The sequence below is a fragment of the Giraffa tippelskirchi genome, chromosome 10, assembly GCF_054371585.1.
Source record: "Giraffa tippelskirchi isolate mGirTip1 chromosome 10, T2T-mGirTip1v1.2.pri, whole genome shotgun sequence".
Classification (NCBI taxonomy): domain Eukaryota; kingdom Metazoa; phylum Chordata; class Mammalia; order Artiodactyla; family Giraffidae; genus Giraffa; species Giraffa tippelskirchi.
Genome location: NC_137284.1, coordinates 111808520 through 111833993, shown reverse-complemented (window position 1 = coordinate 111833993; position 25474 = coordinate 111808520). Strand labels below are relative to the sequence as shown.

Genomic DNA, 25474 nt, shown 5'->3' with positions numbered 1-25474 from the left:
CTTTGTTGTCTGCCATAGGGAAAGACAACCCTGTGTTGTTAAACCATAGGGTTGCAAAGAGTCAGAAACGACTGAGCGACTGAGCATATCCTACTTAATTATGGGGGGAAAAAATCTGTAATGGGGACTCCATTTTACATCTCGGTGCAGTAACAGTTGAATAAAAATGTAGGGCTTCCTAAGAGTAAAGCCGGTCCCAATCAGACTATTTTTCAATGGACTGACAGAACTAAAAAGGATAACTCCCAGTAAAGACCACTCCTGAGGGGCTCAGTCAGATACAGAGCAAAAGCCTTCACGAACTGCATCCAACTGCTGACTCTCAAGACAGATGTTTAGAATTATGGAACTGGGAGCAAATTCACAGTGTCTCAGAGCCATTTCTTTTTATAGATGAGAAAACTCAGGGACAGAAATATTAAGGAGCTTGTCCAAGGCCACAAGACGGTTAGCCAAAGAGCTAAGACAAGAAGTCAAGTCTCCTGACCCTCACCAGGGTTTATCCCACAGTACCACGTTCACGGTTATAAAAAGGAAACTTTTGCTTTGTTCTACCTTTGACATTTTCATAAAATCTTTGTGTCAAACTAACAACTAATGACTTACTTCCTCTTTGCTTTAGTGGGACAGATTCTACCAGGACTGCCTTCCAACCTCAGGAAAAGTCTGTGGAAAGCAATATAAGTTGCATGCACTATTTAAAGTGAGATGTGGGTAGAAGAAAAAGAAATTTGGTACAAAGCTCTGAAAAGGAACCTGGACCTAGAGCAGCACACAGGCTGAGTCAGAGGGTGAGGCAAGAAAGCAGAAACAGAAAACTGATAATCAGCCAGCCAGCTAGCCAAAATGAACGCCATAGAATCTCCATTTTTCTTGCTCAGGTACAAAGGCTAACAGGCATCTGGTGCTTGGAGGCTGGTATTTCATCCTATATAAGGAAGAGGTCAGGAACAGAAGAGCTCAGAGCCCAGTGCCGAGAATGGCTGCCCTTCCTCCCTTTCATTACTGCAGCAGCCTCAGAAATGGCCGCCTCGCTGCATTATCAACCTCAGGCAGGGATCTGTCGGATCAAGCCAGGTGGTCAGTATCTCCCTACGTCTTACCTGGCAAAGTCCAAGCTCTTTAGCCAGCACCTAAGCCCTGCAGTTATCAGACCTCAGCCTGGCTGGCTTATCTGTTTTCCTCTCTACGAATCCTCATTCTATTGTTCGGCTATCTCAGTCGGCCCCCACGTATGCATTATCCTTTCCTACTTTCACTTCCTTTGCCCCAAATCTCTTCCCCTCCCTGTTTCCCTACCCTTGTTAAATCTTTATGAGGAGGGGCTTTCTTGAGCATCCTAGTACCCCATGTTAGTGACTCCTGGGGCTGCAGTGGCTGGTGAAGATGGATGATTTGCATTGAGCTCCCCTATGCCAGGCACTGTGCTGAGTGCTTCCTCCTGTATTATCTCATTCATCTATACAACCATCCTGTGTGATAAGCATTGATTTCTTGGTGGCAAGTGAGAGAAACTCCAACTCAAGCTGGATTCATATATGGAAAGTTACTGTCTCACTTAAACAGTCCAGGGAAAGAGATGGCTCCAACTCACTCAGGCATTCTGGTATCCACGTGCCTGCTAAACACCTGTTTTTCATGGGAAGCACAGCTATTTAGCACGTAGCGGTTGTGAAACAAATCTGCTTCTGTCTGGGGCTTTGCTGGGTACTCTTGCCACGAGGCAGCAGTTCCTCCTCTTCTGGTGTGTGTGCCAGCTTCCACTAACTCAGTGTTTTTATAGTTCTTGAGTCAGTTTTTATCACAGTGTATAATTTCTTGTGTCTGCTTTGCAAATTGCCTTTCAAAATCAATGGTAAATTGAACTCTACAAGAAAGCATGTAAATGAATTCACATGTTCATGGGCTGGCATATTCATCAAGGCTCCTTTTGTAATATTGCAGAAATGCAAAGTAGTTGCCTATATTATAATCATTGTAACACTCATAGGTCTGTGTCAGGCACTGTAGTGGCTGTCTTTTACATTATCTCATCTCCTTCTACACCTGCTCTATGAGGCATGAAGATAACTTGGCTACACTTAGATGAAGAAATTGACATCTGTAGAGATCAAGTCAATTATCCAAGGCCACTGGACCAAATTCAACCCAAACTGTTTGCCTTCCAGTTCCTTAACAAACATTTTAGAAAATGCTTTATTGACAACTAAGCAGGTTTTAGCAACAATACACATGCGCTAAAACAGCAGCATTGAAGGGAGGATAAAGGCGAAGGGACGAAGCACGTTGATTAATCACTGGCACGGGGTGCGTGTTTCCCCCCAGTCTCAGGAGCATATGTGCTTCATAGACTGGGTCAGTTATATTAATGAGATGGCTGCAATGGCATCACACTCTCAAAGTGGCAAGTTCACCGCTTGGCTCCTTTTTTGTTTTTCCCATCTTGGGGGCCACACAGCACATGCTCAACCCCTCCTCCCCCCACTCCCTCTTCCAGCACAGAGGAGGTGAAATCAGCAAAAGTGGTCTCAGAGGCTTATATCTTGGCTTGAATGGTTGCTGTCTCTTTCTTCCATACCCAACTGCAGCCCCTGATTGAGACCTGATGGATGGGGTATGGGCAAAGAAGACCTGGCAGTGTCCCACCACTGTAGTCCTGTTTTTCACGTTTTTGAGAAACAGGACTCTAAGAGTCATCTGAGAGGCCCTCTTGCTCAGTGCATGATTCCCCCATCCCCAGCATCCTAAAAGGGATCATTTAACCCCAGCCAACCTCCTCCCAGTGACAGACAGCTCATTGTCTTGAAGAATTAACCTTAAGCCCAAAACATCTCTTGTCCTATGAATAGCTTCTCCTTCAGAATTAGCAGAGTAAAAACAACAATGGATTGTATCTGCCCTCACACTCCAAACCTCCTAGTAACCCTAATCTTGTTCTCACTTATCCCACCTCTGCAACTCAAAGGGAGGAGAAGGTATCTCTGAGAGTCAAAAAGTAACTGGGCGTGGAGTCAATCTTGGCCCAGGGGCATACAGCTCAGTGTTCAGAGCTGAACAAGTACCTTAGCCTGCTCCCTGGACACAGCCTTCAAAGCCTCTTGGTTTTCAAAGGAAAGGAGGCATCTCTTTTGGCTTCACAGCAAGAGAAATTAAAATAAGCCCTCCCTTTTTCAGTCAAATGTGAACTCACTTCCCCTTTCCTTCTCCCAGGCTCTTGTTCTGTCCTTTGCCTCTGTCTCTGTCTCTCTCTCCCTCTCTATCTCTCTCTCAACCTTTCCTTTTATGCTTTTCTTTCACTCTCTATGTCTCTCTTTCCTCTTCTTTCTGCCTCTCTCTTTCTATGGACTAGATTCCATACTACAGGTCTAGGTTTAGTTGGCGCCTGGTTAAGAGTAATATCAGTCCGAATAGTTTAATCCCTCAATGACTGGGTTTAGATCAGGAAGAGCAGAACCTGGTGATGGGATCACCAACAATTTAGTAAACATTGGGGAGATGTAAAGAAGTGTTAGTTGCTCAGTCATGTCTGACTCTTTGCGACCCCCGCTGGACTGTAGCCCACCAGGCTCCTCTGTCCATGGAATTCTCCAGGCAAGAATACTGCAGTGGTTTGCCTTTCCCTTCTCCAGGGGATATTCCCGATCCAGGGACTGAACCCAAGTCTCCTGCACTGCAGGCCGATTCTTTACCATCTGAGCCACTGAGGAAGCCCCATACTGGAGCGGGTAACCAGTCTCTTCTCCAGGGGATCTTCCCGACCCAGGAACTGAACCCTTGTCTCCTGCATTGCAGGAGGAAGCCCAGGAGAGGAGATGGGATGGTGGTCCGTTCTGATGCTTTTATTAATAGGTGGTGGATGAAGACGTCTCCAAATAGTGCCATCTAGTGGTCGGTTGGAGTAAGATCTGCAACTCAGAGTTCTTGCCTGTGTCAAACGCCAACCGGGGAAGAGAAAGTAAAAGTCTTCTTCACTCACTGTGCAGCAGGTACTCTGCCAAGCAAGATGCTATTTGTCATTCTTTTGTTTAATCCTCACAACTACCTTGTGCCATAGGTGTTACAGTCTCTCTGAGTGAGGCACCAAGCGACCAAGTACCACGTGGGGCTGGGATCCAGACATCAAAGCCAACACCTTTTCTGTAACACACCAAGGTAATTATAAGATTTGCACACCAGAATTTAGTAGGGGTAATATGGCTTTTTCATGATTTTAAGTAGACTTTTTAGCTTAAAGATTTTTTTCCATTTAGACTTTAGATTTTCAGATTTAGTAGATTTTTAATTTGGAAGAGGAGGATATCATAAATTTAAGGATAAAACAGTAGGCACATTTTAGATATGTGGTTTTCCATTTCCATAGGACTGATAGAATTTATAAGATCCAATTCCATTTATAATAAAGACATACCTCACCTAATTCTTTAGTTTTCAAGACAGAGGAGTGTTTACATTTCTGTTCTCAGAATTGTGTTAAGTTCTTTTTTTTTTCATCGACAGTGAAAAGAATGTACCATCTCCAGCATCATGTTCAATTAAATGTCAACTTTTACCACAAAATAACCAATTTTCTCTGCTACAGAAAAAAAGATTGGTGGTTTTTGAAGAAATCTCATTAAGCTTATCATATTGAAACAGCAAAAACTCTCATGTAAATCCACACAAACAAAACTAGAGGCCACCTCAGAAGACCACTCACCCCATGAGCCAATGGAATCCAGGGTCACAGTGGTCACTAAACTAAACTGACATACACTGCTCCTGGGGACCAGTCTGACCATAAGACATTTTCTAGTTGCTGTCACTGTCTCTCCATGGCCTTTGCCTCCCAGGGTCTGTCTCTCTCTCCATAGCTGCCTGGAGAAGCTGAGTTCTGTGCAGCTGCCAAAAAGAGTGATGCGTACAGGCCTAGCCCTGGGGAGACAGCAGAAATTGTTGTTTCTTCCCCACACCATTGAGGCAAGCCCTGCTGGGCCCCAAGACATATTCATCCCTATACCTTCTCCCACCGAGAGGGAAGAGGAGACTTCCTCATTGTACTTGCGTCCAGAAAGTGCAGCATTAGATCTCACTGCTTTACTTGGAAGACAGATTTGCTGTTGTTTATGTGAAAAAATCCTTGTAGATGAACTTCTTTGGGGCTCTAAGTTTTTGGGGATTCCCTACCTGAGTGAGGAGAAGGGTCTTAGAGAGAACTTTGGCGTGTCATTAAATGGAGGTTATTGAGTAGTTTAGTTTTTTTTTTCTTTCTAAATCTGTGTGAAATTTAGTCCTGATTTAGTAATAATCCCGCAATGCCTCACCTCAGACTAAGTATAAGATTTGAAACAAAGCACTGCAATACCTCAGTAGGGCATCAGACAGAAAGCAAGAGGAGAATGCAAACCCAATAATGCAACTGACTCATGAAGTCCACAAAGAAGTCTTTGTGGGAATGAGAATAAAGAAAATGTTTCACACCTCCTCCAATCCCCTAGGCAACGTGCATTGAGTGTTTGTCTTGAGGCATCATTGAGACAGGTGTGTCTACCTGGATACCTGGTGCAGCAGCAGTTGGAGGCGAGCCCTTGTGCCACTCTGGGTAAACCCCCCACATTCAGAAATGGCAGAAAGAGAGGAAAAGGAGAAGCAAGGAGAGAACAAAAGCCCACAGCCTGCATCTTTCCAGCCCCACTTGAGGAAGAGACAGTTCCTGTGAGCAGGCATGTTTGCAACAGCCCCCAAAAGGGCCCACACCCTAGTTACACAGTAAAGAGTCGGGCTGGCCAAGAATCTCTATGAGGACTAGGCTGTCTCTGGTTTCACAGGCTGACTGGCCAAGCCTGGCTGCTGGGGACCGTGGGGAGCAGGCATGTGATCCGGCACCTGCTGTCCTGGCCTTGCTTTGTTCTCTCTGTGCGCTGACACTCCTCCCAGGCTGCGGGATGGACAGCCCATGGGAAAGCCACCAGAAATTCTCCCAGGAGCAGAACTTGGGTTTCCAGCTAAACTGTCAGTGCCCTGAGAACCTTGGTGGGAGTGTGGAGTATAGCCCTTGCAGGACAGCGAAGAGGGGAGAACACAATCCTGAAGCTGGCCGAAGAGAAGCTTCTGTGCTTTGCCATCTCTGTTTCTTCCCATCAATAACAATTCCTTTCCCCTTTCATTCGCTTTGTCTAAATCGAGGACAGATGCTGCCCTGAAGTGGTGCACCTGGAATTGAAAACTTTTCTTTTCTCTTCTTTTCTTCCCACGCCCCCAACAATTGACAAGAAAGGGTGGCTTCAAGCCTTGTAAAGGGTCATAGAAACCCAAAGTTGACTGTGAGTCAGAGAAAACAAAAGACAAGAGAAGAAGTTAAATAGAGAGATTTTTTTCAAGGGTCAGAAGACATGGATTATTTACATTTCAGTACTGGCTCTAGCCACATAGAAAATACAACAAGAATAAGGGGGCACATTTTATTCCACCTGTCTCTCCTTTGTGCCCTAAATCCCAAGCAGCTCTTCCATCAGAATCTTAATATTTCCAAACTAGAAGAGATCTCAGAGATCATCTCTTTGAATCTTTCAGTTTCAGGATATAAAAGAAAATGAAGCCAGTGAATTGAATCCCTTGTCCCAGGCTGGGCAGCTTTTCCATGATGCCCACAGTTCAGTGGGACACTCCTTGAGTTGCACCGATCCACAGCTGAATGGCTCAGTGTGGCAGTGACAATGGGCTTGAACTCCTAAAGAGACTACTTTCTGCATTTTGATACGGGCAGAGGGAAGAAGGGAGGGGATGGGCTTTTCACCACCAGCTCTTTTACTGAATAGCAGAACATCATGGGAATCTGCCTGCACTTTTTTAACAGAATCGTATTATTTTACACAGCACTGTATCCAGTGCCAACAGAGGTACAAAAAGGAAAGAGGCAGCGTCCTGTGGTTTGTAGACCCCTCTGTGGAAGAGAAGAGACTAGAACCACTTTCTCCATCATCTGACCTTTGGGAAACTGCCAACATTTCTGGCCTCAGTTTCCTTATCTATAAAATGAGGCCATTGGAATTCCTACTTGGGCATTACTTCTTTAAATTGACATTTATCCACACAGGGCATTATATTTGTTACATAAATACTAAACATTTTCTCTTGATGTCATCACTTTTATCAGTGCTGTAATGCTTGTTTTTAATTCCTGTGATCAATATAGGCTTGTCGAATGAAAGAATGAATTCTTCATTTTTCTTTTTTTTTTTTTGGCACTCCCTGACTAGGGATCGAACCTGCACTCCCTACACTAGAAGCACCGAGTCTTAACCACTGGACCACCAGAGGACTCCTGAGAATTAATAAATGTTTAAATTCCTAAAGCCAAATCATTAGAAATTGCATTTGATTATTTGCTTTTAGTGAATTTGAATATAACTAGTATTCTGTTTTTAGTGTTTCCTCACAGGAAAATTTGGTTTACAACAAAAAATAAAATGGGAAGTGTGCTCAGCTGTGTTTGACTCTTTGTGACCCCATGGTCTATAGCCTGCCAGGCTCCTCTGTCCATGGGATTCTCCAGGCAAGAACACTGGAGTGGGTCCAATGAGGGACTGCATAGCTCAGTCAAAGAAAAGGCATGGGTTTTGGCTTCCCTGGTGGCTCAAGAGGGTAAAGCATCTGTCCACAATGCGGGAGACTTGGGTTCGATCCCTGCACCAGGAAGATCCCCTGGAGAAGGAAATGACAATCCACTTCAGTATTCTTGCCTGGAGAACCCCTTGGACGGAGGAGCCTGGTAGGCTACAGTCCACGGGGTCGCAAAGAGTCGGACACGACTGAGTGACTTCATTTTGATTACTCTACCCTCTCCCAACCTCCTTTCCCCCTCTTTAATAGAGCTCTCCTCTCCATTTTTTGCCATGAACTTGCTCACGGCTAGTCAGGGTGGCAGATCCCAAATTGCAATTCTTTGTGAATTCCAAATAAACCCATTTTTGCTGCAGAAATAACTGGCAGTCTATCTGTTTTACGTCAACAATTTATTTGTCAAAACTCATAAAGCTGAAGAATAAAAAGAGTGAGTTTTACTGTATGTAAAGTAGATCTCAGTTAGCTTGAATTTAAAAATGGGGCATTTGGGAGAATTCTCTAGTGTTCTAGTGGTTTGGTCTCTGCACTTTCACTGCTGAGAGCCCAGGTTTGATTCCTAGTTGGGGAACTAAAAATCCCACATGCTGTTTGGGAAAAAAAAAAGAAAGAGAAAGATTTTAAAAAGGGGGCACTTGAGGGAGGGGATAAACTATGGTTGAAAGGAATTATTTTTAAAAACTGGCTCCTGTCTAACACTGATGGCGGTGTCTGTTGTCCTGGAGAGGGATACACCAGTCTGTTTCCTTACTTATGTGGTAGGAAGTAGATAAAGAAGGGCTTCCCAAGTGGCACTAGTGGTAAAGAACCTGCCTGCCAATGCAGGTAGATATAAGAGATGCAGGTTCGATCCCTGGGTCAGGAAGATACCCTGGAGAAGGAAATGGCAACCCACTAATGGCAACCCCCTTATTCTTGTCTGGAGAATCTCATGGACAGAGGAGCCTGGCGGGCTACAGTCCATAGGGTTGCCCAGAGTTGGACACAACTGAAGTGACTTAGCACACAGCACAGGAGGTAGCTGTGCTTATAGCAGCATTAAGATTTTGTGAGCCCCTTTCTCCATTTAAAAATAATCTTGAAGATGATATTTTATGACTGTGTTGACATGACTTTTTAAAAAGTTTCTTGTGGGGCTTTAAGTGTCACAACACCTAGGCACTGTGACTAATGGAAAAGTCAGTCATGGATGTGACCCGAGCCTGCCAGAAAGGCAAATCAGGTTAATCATTTCCTAAGTGAACAACTGGGAGTAGGAAAGTATGCATCCAGTTCCTAGTGCTAGCACTGATTTCCCAACAAGTTTCAAACAAGCCAGTTAACCTCTCTGGGTTGCAGTCCTCTAGTGTGATCCCTTTTGCGGTAGTAATCTTGATATATCAACCACTCACTTAAAAACTAGTCTTTTTTCTCTTTCCTGGACTCCTGGAGGTGAAATAAAATGTGCTGATCCCACATCTGGAGGTTTTATTACATATTCATCACAATGGGAGGAAAGGTCAAAACTTTTACCAACAAATAGAATATTTCTCATCAAAAGAGTTATATAACCTCAACAACTGTAAGAGTTGAAAAAATATTTGGCTTTCTCCTTTATATAACAACCCTATGCTTCTCTATGGTCTTTCTGATCCTCAGTTACTTACTAGATTTTACTTCTGTAACCTGAGTTTCCCAGGGCGCACAGGTCCAGGCAGACAATTGAGAGGGTGTGACCTACTCTTACAAGAGCAACAACCATATCTCTGCTTTGAGATTCTCTCCTCCCCACCCCCGGCAGAATCACCAGTGCTCCAGCTCTTCTCCCTAAATCCGTCTTTTCTCTGAGAAAGGTCCAGGGGGAGGTCACCCTGTCCACGGGTGTCTCACTAGTGAAGATTTCCTTTCGAGGGCTGGTGGCACCCATGTTTGTTCTGTTCTGATAACTACAAAGGGGAGCAGATAATGGTACAATCGGCTCTCCTCACAGGGCTCACTGTCTGTTGACTGAGACTAACATCTAAGAGAAAGTGCAGTCCATGTGCTAAGGGCTAGACCACATCTGGAACAAAGCAATGCTGGGAGCTTAAGGGAGAAGGAGATCACGGTCTGGGGGCCTCTGGAGACTGACTAGGGTGGTCAGGTCATTGAATGGCCCTCATTCAAAATGAGAAATGGAAAAAGTCACCCCAGACTGTAGTTCTCAATCCTGGTTGAACCATTAAAACCTTCTGGGGAGTTGGGGTGGGGGGGGGAGAACAATAGAAGCTAGATGTCCCAAGTTTCTGATTTAATTGGCCTGAATTGAGTCCCAGACAAGGACATTTAAAAAATGTTCCCCAGGAAAGGTTAAAATGTGGTGCTGGATTAGTGCTGAAGATTTTAGTATGAATTTATGTTTACTTTAATATATATACAGATAAACAAACAAATAATTGAATATAAACATGTATGTATTCTTCAGTTGGTATGAAAATATTTCCTAGTTCTGTCCACTGAGAGGGCTTAGAGGCAAAGATACCCTCGTAATAATGAACACACTTAACTCCGGGTCTTAATTTCTAGACGCCTGTCTCCAATAAAAAGAAACAGGGCTCCCTGCTGAAAGGACATTTTCTCAGGCCTGAAGCAGGGAAAATATAAGACGACCTTGGAACATCTTCGTAGTGTCAGAAAATAAGGAAGAGTTGTTTAAAAGAAAGATGAGCGTGGGGCTTAGGGGAGCACGCCACCAGGACATAGGGGCTAGCCTGAAACAAGTACCAGCGGTCAAAGTTGGAAAAATTTGAGCAACAAAATAAACAAGGGTAGTTACTGGACTATAAAGCAAAGCATAACATAAGTATCCATGAGTTCACACTGATAAATAAATTAAACAACTAAATAATTGAATAAATGAGGGGCGGGGTAGAATCTTCCTTACAAAAAATTTTCCAAATAAAAGATGTAGAAGAAATACAAGAAACAGAAGAGCACCTGTAGAACACCACTAGTAATAACTGCTGTAAGCAACATCCACAGATAAATGTCAAAATCAGCAGGCAAAAATTTAAGGAAAAACAAGATACTTGCAATAACTCCAAAGTATCTCCTTCAAAATATTTATTTTATGTATGTCCACATTTAAAAAAAAAAAAACAAAACATGCTTCTCCCTCTAAAAGGTGAAGTTAATGCTCTTCCTTTTGAGTGTGGGCTGAACTTAGTGACTCACTAATGCGTACTGGAAAAGAAAAAGAGCAGAAACTCAGTCAAATAGAGCAGGGAGACCAGTAGGGGGAGCTCTCACACCCTGCAAGGATTGCAGAGTCCAACAGGAAGAAGAAACCCTTTCCCGGCAAGGCCGGGGCCAGTGAAAAGCCATGGGCTCGGTTTACTGTCCCCATTTTCTTTTGCTCCCTATAAAAGCATTCTCCTTCCTTTGCTGGGCAGGACCTTTCACATGGTGCAGACCCAAAATTGTGATGCTCAGCTGATTCTGAATAGTCCCATGTTTGCTGGAGAAATATCTGCCAGACTGTTTCAGCTCAACACTGTGAATCAAGAAAAACAGTCGCTTTCCAGCAGAGAAACCTAGCAGACACCCCCTGACCAACAGATCAAGGTTAACATCACCAGAAATAAGCCCTGTCATTATCACATGTCCCTAGATATAAAGCAACAGAAGGGCACTTAGCCTCCATGGTTTTCTACACCCCCCCACCCCGCCCCCGCCGGTAAAACCCATAACACCAGCTTAATAATGAGAAAACATCAGACAACCAGCGAGACATTGTACCAAATACCTAAACAGTGTGAAGATCCTGGAAAACAAAGACAGATTTTCACAGATTGGAAGGAACTAAGGAGACACGTCAAGTAAATACGATACAATAGAAAGGATTGATATCTTAGGAGGTTTCTCTGGTGGTCCACTGGTTCAAGAATCTTTCTTGCAGTGCAAGGGACACTGGTTGAATCCCTGGTCTGAGAAGATCCTACATGCCGAGGGGGCAACTAAGCCCCTGTGCCACAACTACTGAGCCCACGTACCTAGAGTCTGTGCTCCGCAGTAAGGGAAGCCGCTGCAATGGAAAGCCCACGCACCACAACTAGAGAGTAGCCCAAACACAGCGAGGGAATACATAAATAATTTTTTAAAGTATTGTTATGTTGAGGACAGGGGTATCTCGCTTCCCAGCAGCCTTCTTAACTCAAAAGCTCAGTAATTATTTTCATATTTATTACTTATTTCATTTGAATCAACCCTTTAGAGAGGGACTTCATACTTGCTGACCCATTGATTGTGCAATTAATTTGTAATGTACGTAATATATATAAAGCATCTTACAGTGTTTTGCTTCACAATTCATAAGCTTGGGTTTGCTTTTTTTTTTTAACCCTGGTATTTTTGCTGAAAAGATAAATATCTTTTAATTCTTCCAACTATGGTAACTTAAGGCTAATTATAGCAAAGGGGAAACAAGAGAAGGTTTCCAAATCAAAATAATATGCTTTATTTCCCATGGCCCTCTCTTATCATCCCCTCAAAACTCTTCACCATAAACTTTCCTAACACTTTACTTTCTGTGGAAAAAAATGCAAGCTCTGTTTTAATGCAGATCTAATTTGTTGTATGTCTTCAGTAACTGTACATTCTAGAATATGCAGCCAAAAATAACCATTGGCAGCAGAGGCAGCATCCTCTCCCCAGGATCTCCTGTACATTGTGGCTATTTGGATTCCTTAGTGAATTAATCTTTAATGGAATTTCTTCTGCACTACTTAGCAAACTAGTCCCACTAAGCTCTACCCCACCCTCTATAAATAGAGAAAAATATGTTTTAAGGCATTTCTGGAAAGTCTATTCTAATATGCTCTTTAGTCACAAACAAGCCTCTGAAGCAACATGCCCTTGCACTGTTTAGTCTGGGTTTCCACACATAATAGTGGAGCCCTTGATTTACCTGACTGTGAAAGTGTTAGTCTTCAGTCATGTCTAACTCTTTGCGACCCCATGGATTGTAGCCTGCCAGGTTCCTCTGTCCACAGGATTCTCCAGGCAAGAATACTGGAATGGGTAGCCATTCCCTTCTCCAGGGGATCTTCCTGACCCAGAGTTCGAACCCAGGTCTCCCACGTTGCAGGTGGATTCTTTACTGTCTGAGCCACTGGGGAAGTCTGTACCTGACTATGCTATGACTCAAATCTGCCTTAGCAAGGGGCAGAAAATAAAACAGCTAACAGGCTATCCTGACATCTCAGATCAATGGTATATTTCCTTCTTCCTTCCACCAAATGTTAAGAAACTTAGCCAAGTCAGAAAAGTCACTTCCACTGCTCCCTCTGGCAGTATGTTCTATCCTCCATGGCTCCTAATTAGGGTTCAATTGATTTTTTTCCTACTTTGGCTTGAAGTGCATCACTGTGGCTCCAACCACCCCACCTGCATAAGTATCACTTCTTATGTTTCTGAGTTTGGTTGTTCATCCACACATTATTGCTTGGTTCATCCAAGGTCAATCCAAGCACTGCTCGAGAGGCCAGAGATGAAGGTAACAGACATATGTGATTTCGAGATCATTGGGCACATTGGAGCCCAATTAGGAGTTCTCTTTTAAAAGTAGATACTACGTTTATTTTCCATTATTTAGGAAAGAAAGGAAATTCAAAGTGCTTCTGAAACATAAAGCAGACTCCAATGTTGGCATTAAAAGTAAAATCCACAAAACGCTGTAAAAGTAGACTTGCATAATTTTCATTTTTTCTTGATCCAAGGGGAGTTTTGAATTAAATCCCGTTGTTCTAGTTAGTGACAAGTTTTCATATTCTATTTGAAATCATGGATATTTTCCTATGAAAGGCTTGGAGCAGTGCTGCTCAAAGGATGGTCCACAAATTGAGGCTTCTCCATGACAAGACATGTACAGAAATTGTGGGCGATGTCCACTGCTGGCAAGGCTGTGAGACTAGCAGACATTGCTGCTCAGAGTGCAAAATGGTCTGGACACATTAGAAATAGTTCAATGTTTTCTTATAAAGTTGAGACACTTTGTACCCTTACCATAACACCCAGCAGTCCTACTCTGAGGCAGTTGCTCAAGAGAGATACCATCTATGTCCACACAAAGACTAGTAAGTAGCAGCATTATTTACAACAGTCAGAAACTGGAGACAACCCAAATTTCAGCCAGTAAGTGGGTAAACAAATTGTGATATATTCATATTACAGACTATTATACAGCAAGAAAAAATGAAGTAAGATACACAACCACATGGATGAGTTTTAAAAACATTATTTTAGATGAAAGAAATCAGACACAAAAGGAGACATACTTTATGATTCCATTTATATGAAGTTCTACTAAAGGTAAAACTATACTGACGGAAAGCAGATTCATGGTTGTCTGGGGATCAGAGTGAAGGGAATCTACTGAAAATGGACAAGAGGGGACACTTTAGAATGATGGAATTGTTCTATCTGATTTCAGTGGAAATTACATGACTGTAAACATTCATACAGAGTCACCAAATACACACTTAAAGTGAGTGAATTGTATTGTAATGGTTTGAAAGGGAAGAAAGATTTCATTGGATCCCAAGAAGGGGACACTTTGGGCTACAACTAATAAGCCTAAGGTGGAGTATTTCTTATTTTATGTTAATCTCAGTGAGTTCTGAGAGTCCTCTATAACCCGGGGCAGGCAGACAGGACTAACACTCACCTTTTGGTCATGTTGTATCATGTCCACTGCTGAGTCAGAAGCATCACTAGACCTAGGGTCAAATCTCTGCAATAATATGTTGCATGTATCTTCAGATCCAGCCTTGAGAGTGTGGACCACTTCCCCTGAAAACAAAATGTCATTCTTACTTTAACATTTATTTTGTGTTTTCCTTTTTCCTAGCACCTCAAAGAATAGCATCAACAGCTTAATGTTTACATTAATGAATCGAGGCTGTTTCCATAGCAACACCTCTAATTCTCTGGAACTGCAATTTTATGTCAGTTTACTATTAACGGAAGACAAAGCAAAAGAAACCAGACAGAACAGAGAAACCTTAACCCCAAGACTGACAAGCAGAACAAGGAGGATGGGAAGTAAACATGTCATTTGCAAGGTTTGTAATGCTTAGTGGGCTATGATGTTATTTAACAGTTAACCATTTCATGCTTAGTTTCAGGTAATGATTTCATAGGACTATAAACTCTTTGAGTTAAAATTGCCTTGAAAGCCATCTGGCACCTTTTATTTTAAAGTCTAAGAAAACTTGATTCCAGAAAAGGTAAGGGATTTAATTAAAGTCACCAAGCTGACAAGGTGCAGAGCCAAGACCAGGGCGCAGGTTAGACTTGAAGCTTGGGGGCTCTTTTTATATACCGCCTGGCACTATCTCTGTTATGATGTGATTTCTTTTGCGTTATGATTCCTACTCACCTTGTGTGAAAATTATAGGATAGAACATGGAACACTGACTGCTTCAAAACTGGGAAAGTAGTACAACAAAGCTGTATCTGCTTATTTAACTTACATGCAGGGTGCATGCAAGCTCAGTCACTCAGTCCTGTCCGACTCTTTGTGATCCCATGGACTGTAGCCCACCAGGCTCCTCTGTCCATGGGACTTTCCAGGCAAGAATGCTGGAGCTGGTTGACATTTCCTCCTCCAGGGAATATTCCTGACCTAGGGATCGAACCAGAGTCTCCTATGTCTTCTGCATTGCAGGCAGATTCTTTACCACTGAGCCATCTGGGAAGCCCTGTATGCAGAGTACATCATGTGAAATGCCGAGCTGAATGAATCACAAGCTGGAATCAAGATTGCCAGGAGAAGTATCAACAACCTCAAATATGCAGATGATACCACTCTAATGGAAGAAAGTGAAGAGGAACTAAAGAGCCTCTTGATGAGAGTGAAAGAGGAGAGTGAAAAAAACTGGCTTAAAACTCAACATTCAAACAACTAAGATCATGGCATCCAGTCCCATCACTTCATGGCAAATAAATGGGGAAAAAATGGAAGCAGTGACAGATTTTATTTTCTTGGGCTCCAAAATCACTATGGACAGTGACTGCAGCCATAAACTTAAAAGACACTTGCTCCTTGGGAGGAAAGCTATGACAAACCTAGACAGTATATTAAAAAGCAGAGGCATTTTGCCTACAAAGTTCCATATAGTCAAAGTGATGGTGTTTCCAGTAGTCATGTACGGATATGGCAGTTGAACCATAAAGAAGACTGAATGTCAAAGAACTGATGCTCTTGAAATGTGGTACTGGAGAAGACTCTTGAGATAAAACCTAAAGGAAGTCAACCCTGAATATTCACTGGAAGGACTGATGCTGAAGCTGAAGGTCCAATACTTTGGCCACCTGATGTGAAGAGCTGACTCACTGGAAAAGACTCTGATGCTGGGAAAGATTAAAGGCAAAAGGAGAAGGGGGAGGCAGAGGATGAGATGATTAGATAGCATCACCAATTCAATGGCAGTTACAGAAGTACAAGATCAGTTGGTATGCCCTGTTGTTGAAGGATCTCCAGGACACACTGTATGGTTAAAAAAAATTATTAGTTTTAGTGTATGTGGTATGATGCTATTCACATACAGAAAGGAGAGCAACCATAAAACAATTAACAAAATGGTATGGGTAGATAATTCAGCAACTAGAGTGACTGTGAAAAAACCTCATAGAGAAATGTACAAAGAAAATGGTCAGCACCAATTCCTAGGCTTTTGATCTCCTCAGGCAGATGAAGGATATAAAATGAGGTCAGAGTGATGAGAAGATAATTCATAAGATTTCTTTGGGTGAGATTTCCAGGGGAGGGGATAATCCTTGTTACTTCCTACTCAGGTCTAAGGAAAGGGGTTCCAGTGGAAAACTTGGTGCATAGTTTCTGATGTTGAGGATGGGCGACTGAATGGGTAGGCCTTGAGTTCCACTAAGGAGATCTAAGGGGTGGACAATGGCTGATTAAGTGCTGTGTGTGGGAGCTGAAGAGTGCTAAGGCCTTGAGAAACCCCCCTCTGTCAACAGAAGGGAGTCAAGGATGGGTGAGGGCATCTTGGTGCCAGGATAGCCATGTGGGACAGAGAGTATTTGAGTCCTGTCCAAGTATCCCATCCACTGGGGTGAGGGTCCCAGTTGCAGGAGTCTGTGTTAGTCGGACTGTTGAGAACCCCAGTTGGAGCAGGCAGCTCAGGAGAACAGATACATCGCATGCCACAAAAAGGGAGTACTTCCAAAGCTGGGAATGTCTGAACCAACGGGTACTCCTTTCTCAGGGCTGCTGCAACAAAATGCCACAAACCTACAAAGTCCTGAGTTCTACAGTGAGCCAACAGTGATAGAGAATGGTGAGAACTCAAAGGTAAGTCTGGAAGCCATAACAAAGAGCTAGGGAAACTGCAGGCTATGGAAATGAAAGCAAGAATGAATTCATGGAAAAGATGGACATTTCTAGGCTAACATCTGGGACAGTGGTACCACCCACGTCTTTATTTAGTTTGCCCAGATGGGGCAAGTATGGTTGGGCAGTCAGGATCTGAGACCAGGCCATTTCAGTACATGGTTTAGTACAGGATGCCAAACAAATGCACTCTGTATTTCCTTGGGTCATTGATACTGTGGAATTGTTAAAGTGTTCACTAGTCTGCCCTCCACCACCCCTTATTACTATCTCTAGGAATAAGCAGAGCTGGGGGTAAAAGTCAGTGCCTTTACCTTTCCTACGAGCTCGGTAATGAATAAAGCCATCTCCTCCTGCCCACCATCACGAGCTATTCCTGATGGGGAAACTGTGATCTCTCCCCTATGGATTTGTGCACCAGGAGAAGGATTTACTTTATTTCCTTAAGAGTTTGGAAAAAATGCTCCCAATTATATACCGTGTGGTTATACAATGTTCCTGTTTCCTCAGTTTTATTTGCATTACAGTTACCACTGAAAGAATAAAATCAGATTGAAAGATGTAGCAACATGGCTTTCTACAAGACAGAAAGGAAAAAAACCTTAAGCGTATTTGAAGAGGTAGAGGCATTATTTAAACGTAAAGCTGTTTTCAATATAATTTTATTTTTTGTTATAGATGGCAACCAGATAAGCCTAAGAGCCTTTTAACATGTTTTTTTTCCCCCATGGAAGAAAGTGATTTTTTCCCATGAAAGAAAGTGAAAGTGAAAGTCACTCAGTCATGTCTGACTCTTTGCGACCCCACGGACTATACAGTCCATGGAATTCTCCAGTCCAGAATACTGGAGTGGGTAGCCTTTCTCTTCGCCAGGGGATCTTCCCAACCCAGGGATCGAACCTAGGTCTCAGATTCTTTACTAGCTCAGCCACAAGGCTATTAATAAACAGAAAATATATTTTGTGCAAGTGACAGCAGAGGGCGCTCTTCTCACAGATTCGTTTCTATCAGAACTTTTCTTCTCAAAGGAAAACAGTTGTTCAAATACTTTTGGGTATGTTAACAAGCTTATGACTTCTCCTAAATACATACACCTATTTTATATATTTATTTATACTAGTGTATATAAATAAATATAGTAGTATATTTATGTATACTACATAAATAGCATGTATAAATATATTTCATATATTTAAATTTACATACAGCCATGTTATATAATATTTAATTTATATAAATATATTAAAATATATTTTATATACATATATCAATTTATATGTACAAATTATATATATTTACATAAATTTAAGGTCCGTCTAGTCAAGGCTGTGGTTTTTCCAGTGGTCATGTAAGGATGTGAGAGTTGGACTAGAAAGAAAGCTGAGCACCAAAGAATCGATGTTTTTGAACTGTGGTGTTGGAGAAGACTCTTGAGAGTCCCTTGGACTGCAAGGAGATCCAACCAGTCCATCCTAAAGGAGATCAGTCCTGGGTGTTCACTGGAAGGACTGATGTTGAAGCTGAAACTCCAATTCTTTGGCCACCTGATGTGAAGAGCTGACTCATTTGAAAAGACCCTGATGCTGGGAAAGATTGAGGGCAGGAAGAGAAGGGGATGACAGAGGATGAGATGGTTGGATGGCATCACCGACTCAATGGATACGGGTTTGGATGGACTCCAGGAGTTGGTGATGGACAGGGAGGCCTGGCGTGCTGCGGTTCATGGGGCTGCAAAGAGTCGGACACAACTGAGCGACTGAACTGAACTGAACTGAAACTTGTAAATATACACAAATATATATGCATATTGATTTCTTTTATGGTTTCTCTCCTATCCATTAACACTGAAACCTGAAACCTCATGTGATCACATTCCTGTGAATAATCACCCCTTTTTTCTCCTTAGCATGTCAACTTCCTGTGTCGTCTCAGAAACTTTCAGTCTTGAGCTCAAAAAGCTGGGGCTCTGGGTATTGCCTTCTATTCTCCAGTTTATGTGTTTTGTCTTGTCCTCCAGACAGGCCCCCATGCCATTTTTGGAGTATGTCCAGAAGACGAGGTAGATTTACCTCTTCTTGTACAGGCTTTGGTCACACTCTCTGCTGTGGTCAGGTGCAGACTCCTCCAACACTCCTTTCCCTTCTCTTTTCTTTGTCTCTCCTCCTCTCCTGGGTCTTTACTTCTCCAAGCCTTTCTGTCATTCTTCTCCCCCTCCCAAAGTCATCACTAACTAAGCTTCCCACTATGGTAGCCAGCAGTGATCCCTGCGTACTTGTATATATACCCTTGCATCAGGCAGGGCTGGTCTGTGTAACAGTTAGTATACTGTGGGAATGGCGTCGTGTGATTTGCAAAGTTAAGGTCATAAAAGACATGTGGCTTCTAACCGTGCTCTGTCTTGGATCACTGAGCCAGCTGCCACGTTGTGAGAAGGCTCAAGCAGTCCTAGGGAGGGTCCATGTTTCAAAGAACAGAGGTGGTCTGCCAACAGCCAGCAGTGCCTTTTCAACCATGAGAGGAAACCACTTGGGAAGCAAGCCCTCCAGCTCCAATACAGCCTTCAGATGACTGCGACCTTACCCCTTCTCGGCCTTTTGGCTAAGATCAAATGTAGATGACTGCAACCCTGGTGATCATCTTGACTACAGCTTCAAAAGAAACCCTGAGCCAGAACCACCCAACTAAGTCGCTTCTGAATTCCTGAACCACAGGAACTGTGAGATATTACAGATTTAATTGTTTTGAGACATGAGGTTTGGGGTAATTTGTTATGCAGAAACTAGTACTCCCCTCATTATGCCTGATGACATGTTTACCCAGGCTGTGTGTGGTTTCATATCCTTGTGGTTAAAGCTCTCCGATGGCTCAACATTAATTTCAGGATATAATCAGATGCCGTGACCTGGCAGGAGGTCTTTCACGATCTGGCTCCTGCATGCCTCTTGGCTTCACTCATCTCACCCCCTCTTTCCTTCCCCATATCTCCAGTGACACTGAAAAACCTTCCATTTCCCTGAATGTGGATAGGTAAAATTGACAGATAAAATACGAGATGCCCAGTTAAATATGAAATTTATATAAACAATGAATGATTGCTACTGTTGCACAATATTTGGGACCCACTGATACTAAAAATACTACATGGTATATGCCTATTCCAAAAAGTTCTTTTTTGTTTATCTGGAATTCAAACTAAATGGGGCATTCTGTATTCTTGGTTGCTGAATCTGTTGACTCTACAGATGTGAAATGACCTCTCTCAGTTCCTGTTCCTACCCCACTCCTGCCTGGATCACTGTAGATTCCCTTGCTGACTTACTGTCCTATCAGCTGACACCACCCTAATAGTAGAAAGTGAAGAGGAACTAAAGAACCTCTTGATGAAGGTGAAAGAGGAAAGTGAAAAAACTGCCTTAAAACTCAACATTCAAAAAACTAAGATCATGGCATCCAGTGCCATCACTTCATGGTATATAGATGGGGAAACGATGGAAACAGTGACAGACTTTATTTTCATGGGCTCCAAAATCACTGCGGATAGTGACTGCAGCCATGAAATCAAAAGACATTTGCTCCTTGGCAGAAAAGTTATGACAAACATAGACAGCACATTAAAAAACAGAGACATTACTTTGCCAACAACGGTCCACATAGCCCAAGCTATAGTTTTTCCAGTAGTCATGTGAGAGTTGGACCATAAAGAAGGCTGAGCACCTAAGAATTGATGCTTTTGAAATGTGGTGTTGGAGAAGACTCTTGAGAGTCCCTTGAACATCAAGGAGATCAAACCAGTCAACCTTAAAAGAAATCAACACTGAATATTCACTGGAAGGATTGATGCTGAAGCTGAAATTCCAATACTTTGGCCACTTGATGCAAAGAGCTGACTCACTGGAAAAGACCCCGATTCTGAGAAAGATTGAGGGCAGGAAGAGAAGGGGACAACAGAGGATGGCATCATCAACTCAATGGGCATGAGTTTGAGCAAATACAAGGAGATAGTGAAGGACAGGGAGGCCTGGCATGCTGCAGTCCACGGGGTTGCAAAGAGTCAGACATGACTGAGTGACTGAACAACAAAGACTTAGCCCAGACAGAAATGTCTCTAGGAAACCTATGCTGATTGAGGCCACCACACGCACACCTAGGATGGGTTAGATGTACCTGCTGCAGGCTTCCCTTCTACCCTGTCATACTCTTGCCCACCATACACATTAATTAATGATTAATTTGTCCATCTCCATACTAGACTATGAACTTCTGGTAGTTTCAGGCATTGTATTCTTCATCATTGTAGCCTTAGGGCCAAAAACATGGTATGATCATAGCTTAAAAAACTACTGAATACTAATTGTAAGCTATCATTGTTCTAGGATATTTGCATATATGACCTTACTGAATCTTCACATCAACTTGAAAGAAGTACTATTAATATCCATTTTGCTTTTACTGAAGAAACTGAGGCATGACATTATACAATGTCACTCAACAATGGCAGTTGTTTTGAATTTTAAATTTTAAACTTGTGTTCAAAGGCTTGAGTGGAAAATGAGTTCTTCCAGAAAGGATTTTGATTTCTTGTTCCAGGCACATTAGAGCATCATAGTCTGAGACTACAGTAAGTTAACTTCTTACTTGGTGGTTTCTCAGATGATGAAGGTAGCATGCTATTATGAAATACAATGTGACTCTTTTCACGTAAATAACATGACTCAAGACAGAAATACTCCTTGTCATCTCCCTTTTCTTTAATGGATTTTTTTCTAGTTTCCCCTTTTATCTAGAAGTGTAGACATTTGAGAATCCAAGCTCACTGCAGGTGTGTCAGTTCCAACCCCTGCAACTATTAAGCCTCCCATTGTTGGGTTCCAGTTTTGGAAAATGTTCCCAGTTCAGATGTGGCTTCAGCGCTTGCTCACTGGTCTGGTTTCCTCCTATTTATTTTTGCCCATAGGGATTTCCCTAATAATGCCTAGATGTGCATTTTAAATTATACATTTTATCTAGAACTTCTACGTGTTTTATGAAGAAAAGATTCTTTAGGGTGTCTGGCTCACTATGTTACTGGAAAAATGCATTCCCAAACTTCATTCTCTGTTCACTCTCAATCCACACTGCGTACCAATCAGCACATTCTGAGGTCACGAAATAGATATACCCATGAAGAATCAGTGTTTCTTGATGATGAAACCCTTAGTTCAAATAATACCTATCTGGGACTTCTCTGGTGGTCCAATGGTTAAGACTTCGAGCTCCCAATGCAGGAAGCTGGGGTTCAATCCCTGATCAGGGAGCACGATCTCGCCTGCCACAGCTAATGATCTCACAAGCGGCAACAAAGATCGAAGATCCCACCCGCCTCCACTAAGGCCCGGAGCAGCCAAATAAATAAGTAAGTAAATGTTAAAAATAATAATAGTAACAATAATACCTACCCTTTACAATTAGTAAGTCCTGAAGAGAACATTCTTCAAGAAAAAGTGGTCTAGGACTTCCCTGGTGGTCCAGTGGTTAAGAATCCACCTGCCAATGCAGGGACACAGGTTCAGTCCCTGATCTGGGAAGATCCCAAACGTCATGGTGCCACTAAGCCTGTGCACCACAACTACTGAAGCCCAAGTGCCCTAGAGCCTGTGTTCCACAACAAGAGAAGCCACCACAATGAGAAGTGCTGCAACTAGAGAGTAGTCCCTGCTCTCCGCAACAACAGAAAGTCTATACACAGCAACAGTGACCCAGCACAGCCAAAAATAAAAATAATAAATAAATACTTTAAAAAAGAAAGAGTGGTCTAATGATTTGAATAGTGATGGTAATTGAGAGAGTCTACCTGCTTAGTGGACAGAACCCTTCTTAATAAACTTAGAGACAGGGTTCTCAGGGCTGGTGCACCGGGATGACCCAGAGGGATGGGATGGGGAGGGAGGTGGGAGGCGGGTTCTGGAAGGGGAACACATGTACGCCCATGGTGGATTCATGTCAGTGTATGGCAAAACCAATACAATATTGTAAAGTAAATAAATAAATAAATAAACTTAGAGAATGGCCAGAAAAAAACTGGTAGACTAATTGTTTTTGTGTTCTTAAGGAATTTTGTTTGCTTGTTTGGGGTCCTCTATGGAATCCACAAACTGTGTACCTTTGCATGTCTCTTTGTCAACACATGGAATTAATGTTATCTCTCTTCACACAAGGAAGGAAAGGAAGTACTTTCCATTCCAGCTCTTATTTTCAAGCCCAAAAGTTTCCATGGTATTATTCTGGGTATTGAAACTTTCCAAACCCAGTGTCATGCAGTAAATTTGGTGGAACAGTTGTATAAAATCTGTTCTGCCATTTTAAAATAAGAGAACTTATTATATTTATTTTTAGACCACAAAATGTCTATTTTTCTGACAGCTCAAGAACAATCAACATTGAAAAGAACTTCATATAGAGCTACTCCTGATTAACAGACAGAAGTTAAGCTAGTTCTCAGAAAAGTTTAAAAAAAGTTTAAATGAGCTGCCTAAACAGAACATAATCCTACATGATGTTCAACTGAGTCACAGTGAAATAAATGGACATGTCATAAAATTCTTTCACCCTGGAATAGTTGGTCCATGGAAGTTTTTAGAACAAGAATCTTTCAAATTGTGGAGTTGCATAGTTAGGGAAATCAATGATGTGAATATTTTCAGGATCTTGGGGAGCAGGACATCGTTATGCAAATTATAATAATGCACTGTTAAAATTTACATAGAAAAAATAGGAAAAAATCAGATTCCTTTAGGGGTTTTGTAATAAATGTAACAGTTTAAAAAATTTTACGGGAGTATGGTTGATTTACAACATTGTTTTAGTTTCAGGTGTATGATGAATGATTCAGTTATACATACACATACATTCATCCTTTCTCAGATTCTTTTCTCATATAGGTTATCACAGAATATTGAATATAGGTCCCTGTGATGTTCAGTAGGTTCTTGTTCATTATCTGTCTTACATATAGTAGTGTGTATAATCTAGGGAATGTTTTTATTCTTTGGCTGGTTATAGTAAAAATTTATCAGAAGACTGGGGTAAAGAATTGAATCTCTTCTAGCCCTAAGATTTGCCTATAAATTTTCTTCCCTGAATTTAGGACTATATATTTACCTTACAGGCTTCTAAAACAGATAATCCAGAACAAAGAATGGCTGTCTTATTGGCGGTATCTCCCTACGGTTACTATAAGATGTTTCCTCATGCCCTTGGGAAGAAAATCTGGGTAAAATGGTTAACACTTTGTCCGTGTTCTTCAGGGAATTCTTGACATTGGAACCAGAGGCTGAGGATGTGGCTGCTGCCATCAAGGCTTGGGTCATTGTGAAGGGTCATATGTAACTCCTAAGAAACAAGCAGTACTAAGTTTAGCAGGAAGGCAGAGATGGGCCTGTCCACCTCAGAGAGAAAATGAAAGCAGTCTTGGGGTCACACAGTGCTAACCTGAGTCTGGTTCAAGTGACCCTCTGGATCAATTTAGCACTGACATCATCTGCCCAGGAGGCAAGAGCACAGTTGTGTAGGGCCAAGATAAGCAGTTGTATTACTGCTACATGGAATCTGCTCCTATGCCATTATTTGAGACAGTAGAATATTGATAAAATCTCTTGTGTCCAGTTCAAGCCAAGGATGGCATACACAAAAGGCCATTGCCCATGACACCCACAGAAGGCTTTTCTCCATCCTTTACCTACGGGACCAGAGGAAATCAATTCACTCCTCTGGTTCCACCATCTTCCTGCTCAGACATGTTCATTTTTAACCCTGAATTCTGGTTTGATCCAGACCATCTAAACTTTCCCCCCAATAAGAATTGCATGGAAAGGTCATTCTGCAACCAGGCTACCTTCTTGGATCAAAGAGGGTCACCACAGAGAAGAGGGCACTTGCTACACAGGCTTTATGTCAGAGGTATGCCCACATCACAGAGGAAGGAAGTGGTAGAAGTACAACAAACTCAACACAAAAGTGTCAGACTGGCCTGCCTTGTGGCAATAGTATGGAGATGATCTCACAGGGACATAAAATTTACATCCATGAAGCTCTTTCCAAACTATACAACCCCACCTGCCCAGTCCCCTACAGGGGTCCAGGCAGGCATGAAAAGGGAGGAAAGTGATTAGGTATAGAGATTCTGGGCTTCCCTGGTGGCTCAGACAGTAAAGAATCTGTCTGAAATGTGGGAGACCTGGGTTCAATCCCCGGGTTGGGAATATCCCTTGGAGAAGGGAACGGCTAGTCACTCCAGTATTCTTGCCTGGAGAACTCCATGGACAGAGGAGCCTGGCAGGCTACAGTCCATAGAGACTCTAGGGTTCGAACATGTCCAGTAGCTTCTTCACCCCTGCATGGTTCCCTATACACAAGTCCTATGAATTTTATCCACCAGTTGTGGGCTGATCCAGATGTGCAATCTATTATGACACATTCATCTCAAGCTCCCATGTAGGAGTTTATATTGGATCCTGACCACCTGGGACA

General features: G+C 42.4%; 1 protein-coding gene across 1 annotated transcript in view; it reads right to left on the bottom strand.

Moving 5' to 3' along the window:
- The window catches only part of LOC145522474 (uncharacterized), a 257684-nt gene that overhangs the window by 198181 nt on the left and 34029 nt on the right, over positions 1–25474 (bottom strand). The window contains exon 4 of the mRNA XM_081531168.1: positions 14282–14406. The gene's annotated coding sequence lies outside the window, so the exon portion shown is untranslated. The remainder of the gene's footprint in view (positions 1–14281; positions 14407–25474) is intronic.